The sequence below is a fragment of the Anopheles ziemanni genome, chromosome 3, assembly GCF_943734765.1.
Source record: "Anopheles ziemanni chromosome 3, idAnoZiCoDA_A2_x.2, whole genome shotgun sequence".
NCBI lineage: Eukaryota > Metazoa > Arthropoda > Insecta > Diptera > Culicidae > Anopheles > Anopheles ziemanni.
In genome coordinates, this window is record NC_080706.1 from 38,522,567 (window position 1) to 38,532,162 (window position 9,596).

The 9,596-nt window shown below is 41.3% G+C and overlaps 1 pseudogene; it reads right to left on the reverse strand.

Moving 5' to 3' along the window:
• Nucleotides 1–656: 656 nt before the first annotated feature.
• LOC131284699 (uncharacterized) lies at nucleotides 657–1,283 on the reverse strand (annotated as a pseudogene).
• Between the last annotated feature and the right edge of the window lie 8,313 nt (nucleotides 1,284–9,596).

Genomic DNA, 9,596 nt, shown 5'->3' on the forward strand with positions numbered 1-9,596 from the left:
GAAATTTTCAGTGAAGATACTTGGAGGTGTTTTCCAAAATATTGTATAACTTTTATAATTTTAAAAATTCATTAAGTATATTAATTTGAGGTTCCTAAAAATTTCAACGATATAAAACAATGAGTATTTTTCTTTTGTACAGTTATGCATTGTGTTCCCCTTATGAATTCACGTATTTTGTTTTATGGTGTAGTAGTGGTGTAGTGGTTACACCACTTCGCCTAAGACAAAGTTTTGTGATTGCCCAGTATTTTTCATTGGGGCGAAACTGTGGGAAATTTAGTTTTGGTACAAAATGAATCTTATTGGCCCTGTACCACTCTAAAACAACCTTAGAATAATGGCAGGTCAAAAAATTGGTAGAAAAAAGAACGTGAATGTATAAGAAATAAATAAAAAAATAGAAATATTCGTTGCTTAATCATCCATGGTTTTAAAGGATAAGCAGAGTCCCCTAAACAACAATAAAAAAAAATCATTAATATTGGGTACAAGAATGTCATATGTAAATAGACAAACCCAACAGCTTCATCGTTCGGTCACCACTGTTTCATTTTTCTTCTAAGTATTAAGATATTGGGCTTGTATTGTATTATCTACAAATAGGATCATTTGCCTGTGGTCACATATCGAGTAGATCATTATCAATAAGCATTTTATAAAGAAGTGTTAAATTTAATATTTACCATTAAAGGGTTTAAACTGTAAAACCCTTTTCACTTCAAATATTGAATTGGGTTGTCGTAAAGTGCGACAATTCTGATGTGAGTTCCATCGGTGCACATCACTATACAAGGACAGGTAATTTTTTATAAAAAAATATCCTGGCGTCTGCTTTTTCGTCGGCAGTCATATCCATGGTTATGAAATACGCTAGTTCACCTTCCAACGCGGCTAGAGTTTTATCTAGCGTTTCAGAAAAAGTAGATTGGGTAATTGCCATAATAAAATCGTTACCAACACCAATCGTTGGTACGACCCTTGTGCAAAAAATCGCAGTTTTGTTCCCAATTTTTCTTCCGCCGATAACCCACGCTTATGCTTATGCTAGATCCACTTTGGCAAGGATTTCTTCAAACAGCCTCTTCGGAACTCGGTAATTGTTAATGAAGCTGAAAAAGGAACATGTTAACACAGTGGCAACGATTGTTGAGCCAATACGCTTACGTTTTATCCGATAATTCAAGCGAATCAAAATGCTTCTTCAATCGCCTACGGTACGCTGCTAGATTTATTCCCTCTTCATTTTCCGCATCATTTAAAAAGAATAATGAATTTATCATTCTAATCTTTTGGATGCTTCACGAACTAAAATGCTTCTCGATACGATAGAAGTCGCACTAATTGTAACGTTGTTAAAAGTAAACAAACTCTAGGTTTCCATGGTAATTTGACAGACGGCGAAACTACTCGATAGGTATTTTTATGGGTTGTTATAATTTTACCGACTGCTCAGTTGAATATATTCGCGATACCAATTCGAGTAGATAAATTTATCGGTCGATATAATCAAACGGGTTGGTAAATTTTATCGACTGCTTTCGCGATAGGTACCAATGATTGGTTTTTTGACAGTGGAGCGTCAAGGCACATGACTCCGAAACGAGAAATACTGAACAATTTTCGGAAAATCGACAGCCCAGGAATAACTGTTGCAGATAACCGCAAGTTGAAAGTCGAAGGTTGTGGTGACGTTGAGCTTTCCGTGAAGGGGAAGAAACTTTTGCTAAGAGACGTTTTGTATGCACCCGAATTGAAAGCGAATTTGATGTCACTTGATATTATATCGCGTACGGGTCACAAAATAGTTGTCGAAAAGGGTGTTTGCAAGGTTTTGAACCGTGATGAACAGTTGATCATCGAAGCAAGTTCGACAAATGGAACATTTAGAATAGATGCGAATCATGTATTGTGTATGTTGGCTGATAAAAATGCGCTGGTTGATTGGCATCGCAAAATGGGACACTTAAGTTACGACGGTCTCAAAAAGATCGAGAAAGCTGATGATAACGTGAAATTTTCCGACACAAAAGAAACGATCGCGAATTGTGAAACATGTGCGAAGGGGAAGCAAGCTAGAAAAGGCTTTTCGAGGAATCAGAAGGTGACAATTAAGACGAAAAGAATCCTTGAGTTAGTGCATACAGATCTGTGTGGTCCCATGAGTTCGTCATTAGGTGGTTCAAAATATTTTGCGGTTTTTGTGGATGATTTCTCTCGAAAGGTTTTTGTTTCGTTTTTAACCGAGAAATCAGCGTTAGCCCCTGCATTACGAGACTTTATTGTCAGAATGGAAAATCAGACTGGAGCAAAAGTAAAGCGTCTTCGATCGGACAACGGGGGGGAGTTCGTGAATGCGGAAATGGTTAAACTATGTAAACAGTTTGGAATCGTACACGAAACGACAGTGCCATATACTCCTCAGCAAAATGGTATATCCGAAAGAATGAATCGGACGATCATCGAACGAGCACGATGCCTGCTTGTTGACTCCGGGGTTGATCGGAAGCTTTGGGCCGAGGCAGTAAATCATGCAGCTCATATCATTAACCGATCGATCAATAGATCTTTGGGCGATCGTTGTCCTGAAGAGATTTGGAGTGGCAGAAAGCCAGACCTGTCCAAATTGCGAACATTTGGGGAACCTGCAATGGTCCATGTCCCCAAGATAAAACGTACTAAGTGGGATCCAGTATCCGTCAAAATGTTGTTTGTTGGATACATGCGCACAGAGAAAAACTTCAGGTTTTATAACCAGACGGATGGAAAAATATTTGTGAGTAGAGACGCTAGTTTCTTTGAAAGTGTACCCAAAAAACAATTCTATGTTGATACGACCGATGATTGTGAACAGCTAATAGCTTCAGTTGGGGTTCCGGACGTATCAGAGGTAAAGAAAGCGGAAACACCGAAGTCATCGTCGGATGATGAGGAGCCAAGTTTCGAAGACGCGATAACGACTCCTGAAAGTGAGCCAAGGCGGTCACAACGTATACGTCGTCCAGTATTACGAGAGGATTTTATTTCCTATTTCACACGTGATTGTGAACCGGAAGATCCCGAAGACCGAGAAAGTGCATTGAAGGCACATGATGCAATATTTTGGGATAATGCCATGAAAGAAGAATTAAATTCCTTCAAATCCAATGAATCTTGGACATTGATTAACCTTCCACAAGGGCGTAAGGCATTAAAAACCAAGTGGGTCTTCAAACGCAAGCGTGCGGAAGATGGAACGATCGTGCGGCATAAGGCTAGGCTTGTGGCCAAGGGTTGCAGTCAGCAACAAGGAATTGACTACAACGAAACGTTCGCTCCAGTCGTGCGTTATGAATCGATTCGTATATTGATAGCCTTAGCAGCGCAGAAAAATATGGGTATTGATCAGATGGATGCTGTATCGGCTTATCTTCAAGGTACTATAGACGAAGAAATTTACATCCAGCAACCCGACGGTTATGATGATGGTTCCGGAAAGGTGTTTAAGCTGAAGAAGGCTATGTACGGGTTGAAGCAGAGTGGACGATGTTGGAACACATGCTTAGACAAAACCCTACAATCTTTCGGGCTGAAGAAATCAGCAGAGGATCCGTGCGTATATTACAATCAAGACAGCAGTCTCGTCATCGCTATCTACGTAGACGATATCCTAATTTTTTGGAAAAACGCTAACATTCGAGATGAGTTGAAGTCTAGTTTGACGAAAGCCTATCAAATGAAAGACATGGGAAAGGCGAAAACATGCGTAGGAATGACGATCGAATATGAGAAAGATTTTATACGCATCAACCAAAAGCGATACGCGGAGGAGGTATTATCACGTTTTGGAATGCTGAACGCAAATGCAGTAAAATCACCGTGCGACATAAGTCAAAAACTCACCGCCAGATCGGATACAGAACCTCAGCAAGATATACCTTATCGCGAAGCTGTTGGTGCGCTATTGTTTTTAGTGCAGGGTACTAGACCCGATCTAGCATTTGCAGTCAGCAATGTTAGCCGATTCAACGATAAACACGATGAAACACACTGGGCAGCAGTGAAGAGGATTCTCCGCTACTTGAAAGGGACGACCGATTACAGTATTGGATACCGACGTGGATCGGAGGATACTGTAAATGGATACGCAGATGCAGACTGGGCAAACGAACAGGATGAGCGTCGGTCTTTCTCCGGTTATGTATTCAAGTTGGCCGAAGGTGCGGTTGCTTGGTCGTGCAAGCGTCAACAATGTGTTGCCGTGTCGAGTACAGAAGCTGAATATGTGGCGATTGGGCATGCGGCTAAGGAAGCGGTATGGTTGTTACGCTTTATAAAGCAGTTCCGCGATATATCAACCATTCAGCTATACTGCGATAATCAAAGTGCGTTAATTATGACAGAAAAGGAAGCATTTAGGCCAAGAACAAAGCATATCGATGTAAGCTTCCATTTTGTACGGGATCTTGTGAAGCAAGGGTTAATTACAATGAAATATGTTCCATGAAATGACAATCTCGCTGATTGTCTCACGAAAGGTTTAAGCGGGCCAAGATTGGCATTAATCATTGTAGGTTTAGGGATGTATACTTCTTGAACTTAATCCAAATTTTTGATTTTACGTTTTGGTCCGAGTTGGGGTGTTGGAAATAATACGTCCCAAAATGTAAAAGGTTTCGAATAATTAAGTTTGGCATCACTGCCAGATCTACTGTCATCGTGCGAAGCTGTCAGTTGATTCATTCGCATGCTATCCATCATACAGATAAGAACTAATAAAGTGTTTAAGAAAAGAAAACATACATTTTACAAAAATTTCAACGCTTGGCACGTACAGTGGGACATTTAGAGGAACAAACCGCGGGAAGAAGATCTAGCGGAGGTGGTCGACCAACTTGGCCTTGTGGTCCTAAACCGTGGAAGCGCACCGACATTCGTCGGCAATGGTAGGGCTACGGAGAGTGTAGTGGACGTGTCCTTTGCCAGCCCCGCTTTCGCCCACGGTAATAACTGGACATTGCACAACTCGTTCACAAGCAGCGATCACAGGTATGTGAGTTTCACTGTTTTCGGGCCACCAACCATCGGCGCTTAATCCACCCAGCGCAGGCAACCGCAGCAACAACATCAGCAGCGGAACCAGCAGCAGCAGCGACAACAAGCCGGACCGAGATGAAAGTTGAAGCCATCCTGAATTGCGCTCCAGGCCTCTAGGTTTGCTGACATGGTAGTGTCTTCTGAAACTCTTACCGCCAGACTCACCAGAGCCTGTGATGAAGTCATGCAGAGAGCGCCACCAGCGCAGCTCCAGGTGCAACGGCACACGTATTGGTGGACCCAGGGAATCGGCTCACTTCGAGACGCATGTAAAGTGCCTTTTTTTTTTTGGACGAGGGTTCACATTGGCTGTGGCCCCGTGAGACCACAACCAACATTACTCCCTCCTCTTGCCTTTCGCCTTCCGTCATGCTATGTACCTACACGGTAGAAGCAATGACGGAAGAGGCATCTGTCCCTAGGTTAAAAACTCAGTTTACGGACGCTGTGGCACGCAACTAACTCCTGAAGGGTGAAAGCGCGTGTTACTAAAGGTCTGACAGGTACTACCCTGACTACCAGGGGCTATTTCCCTAGCCTAAAGCAATGGACTCGGTGCAGTGCAAACTTAAGCGGCTCAGGAGATCGATCCGACAGCTGACTTATCTGACACCACTACCCCCTAAAAACCCGTAAATGGACTTCCGGTAGGTTCTGACACCTCTTGATCTTATTCGTTGGCCTGCAAAACCAAGCTCCTGCTCAGTCTACGTGCCGGGTATCCACGTTCTGCAACTATCAATAGAGTTAGATACGAAGCAACACTGGTCACAAGAGCAAATTGAAGCGAATATTATTTCCTACAATCCAAGCTGTGAGGTTTGCAACAGTTGACAAAAAGAATCAACTGTGATAGAGTTGTTCTTTTAGTTATCTGGATCGCTGCGGTTGTTTGGTGCAAGAGGAGAAAGTACTCCTGGTTCGGCGTGGAGTCGGTGGATCAGTAATAAAACACTACTAGCTTTTTACTGTTGGTGGTTTACTCGATGACTGAATCCGTTTCGTTCATCGTGATCTTTGTTTTATAGTTAAGATTTCTTTGTTACAATGGTCATCTGTTTAAAGTTATCCTTTCTTGAGTTTTCCTGGTTCCGCTTTGAGTCACTTCGTCATGCGCTTGGTTCGGCATGCGGTTCTCACGCTTTCCTTAGGTGTTATGACTCATAAGCCTAATCCAGTTTCAAGTGGTTGGTGTCTGCAACATTGTAATAGTTATATGGTTTGTGTTTTCGTTTCTGGGTTCTGGTTTTCTGGTAAAGTATGTGCTGTGCGTAGCGTATGCTACAAAACTTTAATGAAGATGGCAAGAGGTCAAAACAGATAAGGTGGACGGAATGATTGAATAATATGCCATTTCAAGTAAGCAAAGAAGAGATGGCTGCGATCATCATTTTTTAAGTTGCTTTGGGGTCATCAAGAAAATAGAGTATAAAACATGTGCCAAGGGGAAAATTTCATTTGTTCCTAATGTAGCATAAATGAAGAAACCACTGTATATAAAATATACGGGAAAGCTAAAACTAAATTATTCAAAATACGTTCATAACACACGATTAATGTGTCCCGCATTTCAACAAAAGAAGAAAAAAAGATTTAAGTTGATATTGTTCTTCTCAATGATAATTACAAAACAACAACAGAAAGGTAAAAGTACAGTAGTGTGATTGATTACATGTAGGTTTGAAGATATATTTTCACAAAAAATTAAAAATACATTGATGGTAAATTATGACAATAGATAAAAGTTTACAATGAATTTTGTTAATGGGTACAAAAATAGTGAATACCTCTTACATGTATGTCTAATTAGGCCATCAATAATAAAAAAAGCAGTTCTTTTTGACTCAACACAGACTAGAAAACTACAAGTTAATGTCTAACCAAATCATCAGTTTATGAAGTACAGCAAAACACTCCTCCAATAGCAGTTACAGTAATTAATTTCCATTTCGGTGAGCCGTTCCACCTTATCCTTATCATATTGTATCGGTCGTAAAGCTGGCACGTTGATAGCACCGAAGCATCGCGGCAAAATGCTCTTCCTTCGGTCGGAAAAATGGCCTCCCTAATCTGCACTCATCAGTGCCGCCTGCCGGTCACAACGCCAAATAAGCACGTAAACTATCTGCAATAATGACGCTGTTAGTACATCATCATTCAACTTTTTCCATCAACTCAGAACTTCTCCCCGATTTTCCCCGTTTGCTAACCATCGCGATGGTAGCATCGTAGGTCGGTGAAACGTTTGCGTAATCCTTCCCTCTCTCCCACCTCAACGCCAGAGAAGGTTGCAAGAACCGGTTACAGCCTTCGCTCCGCAGCATGTCTTCTGCCAGGCGCCGGTCGCTATTTGGACGGACGTTTACGACACTTGTGCGCCCAAAGTTGCAAAACAACGAAAAGCGATAGAGCCATCGGACAATTTGCTCGCTTCCTTTTCCTGCTTGCCAGCAGCTCGCTCAGCCGCCTGTAATGAAGATTTTGTTTGCCGGCTTCTGACTTGGTTTGCCCGCAAAAGTATCCGCTCCCCTGCCCTCTCAGAGAGCCGACGATGTAATGTGCCCCCGTTGGAACGATCCTGCGCACGAAACGCTATGATTAATGACAAACGGATAATTATGTCGATGCCAAGTTGCATCCGCTGTCGAGAAGCTACTCCGGTAGGTGAGATACTTTCCCAAACTTGGGCCGTTGTTGATTCCAACCCTCCAAATTAGTTTGACATGGAACTTCTGCAGAGTCAACGCAGTTAAAATGCTTTGAGTCTGGTTGCTCTCATGTCGAAATGATATAAATTTAATTGGTAGTTAATATGGTTTGTTCACAACAGTCCTAAATACGATACTTCAATGTAAATTAAAATTCTACTTTTAATGTCAAATCCTAGACATTTTAAATTTAATTTTAATTAAAATGAGAATTTAAATAAAACTTCAATCCGAGACTAATAATTTTAATTTAAGTTAAATGTTACCCTCAAGGTCACTTATGCCCAGAAAATCAAAGGTACTAATATCACCTGTACTTCATTATAGTATAATTATGGGAGTAAATTGTTTTAGGACTAGAGTTCGCTCAGTGGTATAGATTGTTTACAATACCTTATTTTTGTAACACATAGAAAAAATGACTTGAAAACGGATCAATCTAAAACATGTGATTGACACATCAATAGAGTGTGGTTGAAAAAGTCGGATTCATCATCGGTACATTATGAAATTGGCATAATTGTTTGTACTTGGCAAATTAATACAATACACTACCCTTATTATGAACAACATCAATTAGAGAAATTAACTTTTCAGACCAATTAGGAAATCGGATAAGGTAAAACATTTCCAACACGGTAAATTGATCAGAGTTGCAAATTATATTAAAGAGAACACAACACCTGTAATTACTGATTTCGTTCAATTTAATCCAACAAATTACTTAAATACTTCGCGTTTCAGAATAATGCTACTTTGTACTTTTTTTTTATGTAAACAGCAGAACATATGTTATGGATGTTAATTACTTTAATAGAACACACATTTTATCGCTTTAAACATCCCAATTGTTCCTGGAAATTAAGTTTTTACATTTCAAACTCACAATTTTACGAGACACGCCGAACGAGAGAAAACATAAAAAACTTTTGTAAACCATTTCAATAGCATGGTAACCGATTACAAAACACTCGCCTAATCTATTGTCCATTGTTATGTTCGATGCACTTTCAATGCCAACACCGGCCTATTCGGGTTCGATTTGGACGAATTCCATGTTCTCCCAACCGACTAGGGCACTCGACTCTAATGAACCAATCACCCAAGCTGGCATGTCAAATGGCTTTGCACGTGCATTGCTTAATACCACGCTGCTGTAAATTTGCACGAAGCGGAATTGCTTAGCAGAACACGCTTTGAAGGAGAACTCAAAAGTAGATAACTATGCCGAGATCAGTCCGGTGTTGGCGTGCGCTAACTGATGATGAAGTTGTTGAAGATGAGGCCCATTCTCCTGAGCCCGACAACGATGATAATCCGTAATCCTTTCATTTCGGCACCGGCCCCACGTCATACTCGGACGACAACGCACCTAGTAACTAAACCCTCCCCCCGCCGTGTTGTTTCGTGCAAGTAGAGCCGAGGCGACGATGAAAGATTAACTCGAACGAGCTTGGGCGGCGAGGAACGGGAAGAGGTAGGACAATGTGTAGGATTTTCGGGTAGTTTTCCCAAGTCTACCTTTCCGTACCCTGGGATTGCGTTCACAGTTTTCTAATGACGTACATAATCCTTTGTCTACATTTGCTTCGGTAAATGCGAGCTATTGTTACCCAAAGGCTACGGCTCCTCCCTGCTTAAGCTATTCAAGAAGAAGAAAAAACCCAGGAAACACCTCTGCAGTCCGACATCGCTGGAGCGGTGTTATTTTACCCCCATTCATTTAAGGGGCTCTTTCGAGCAAAAATAGAGTCCCACGTAGGCCGGTTTCAGAAGGTTTCGTCTCTCTTCAAAAATGAATGTAAAAAATAC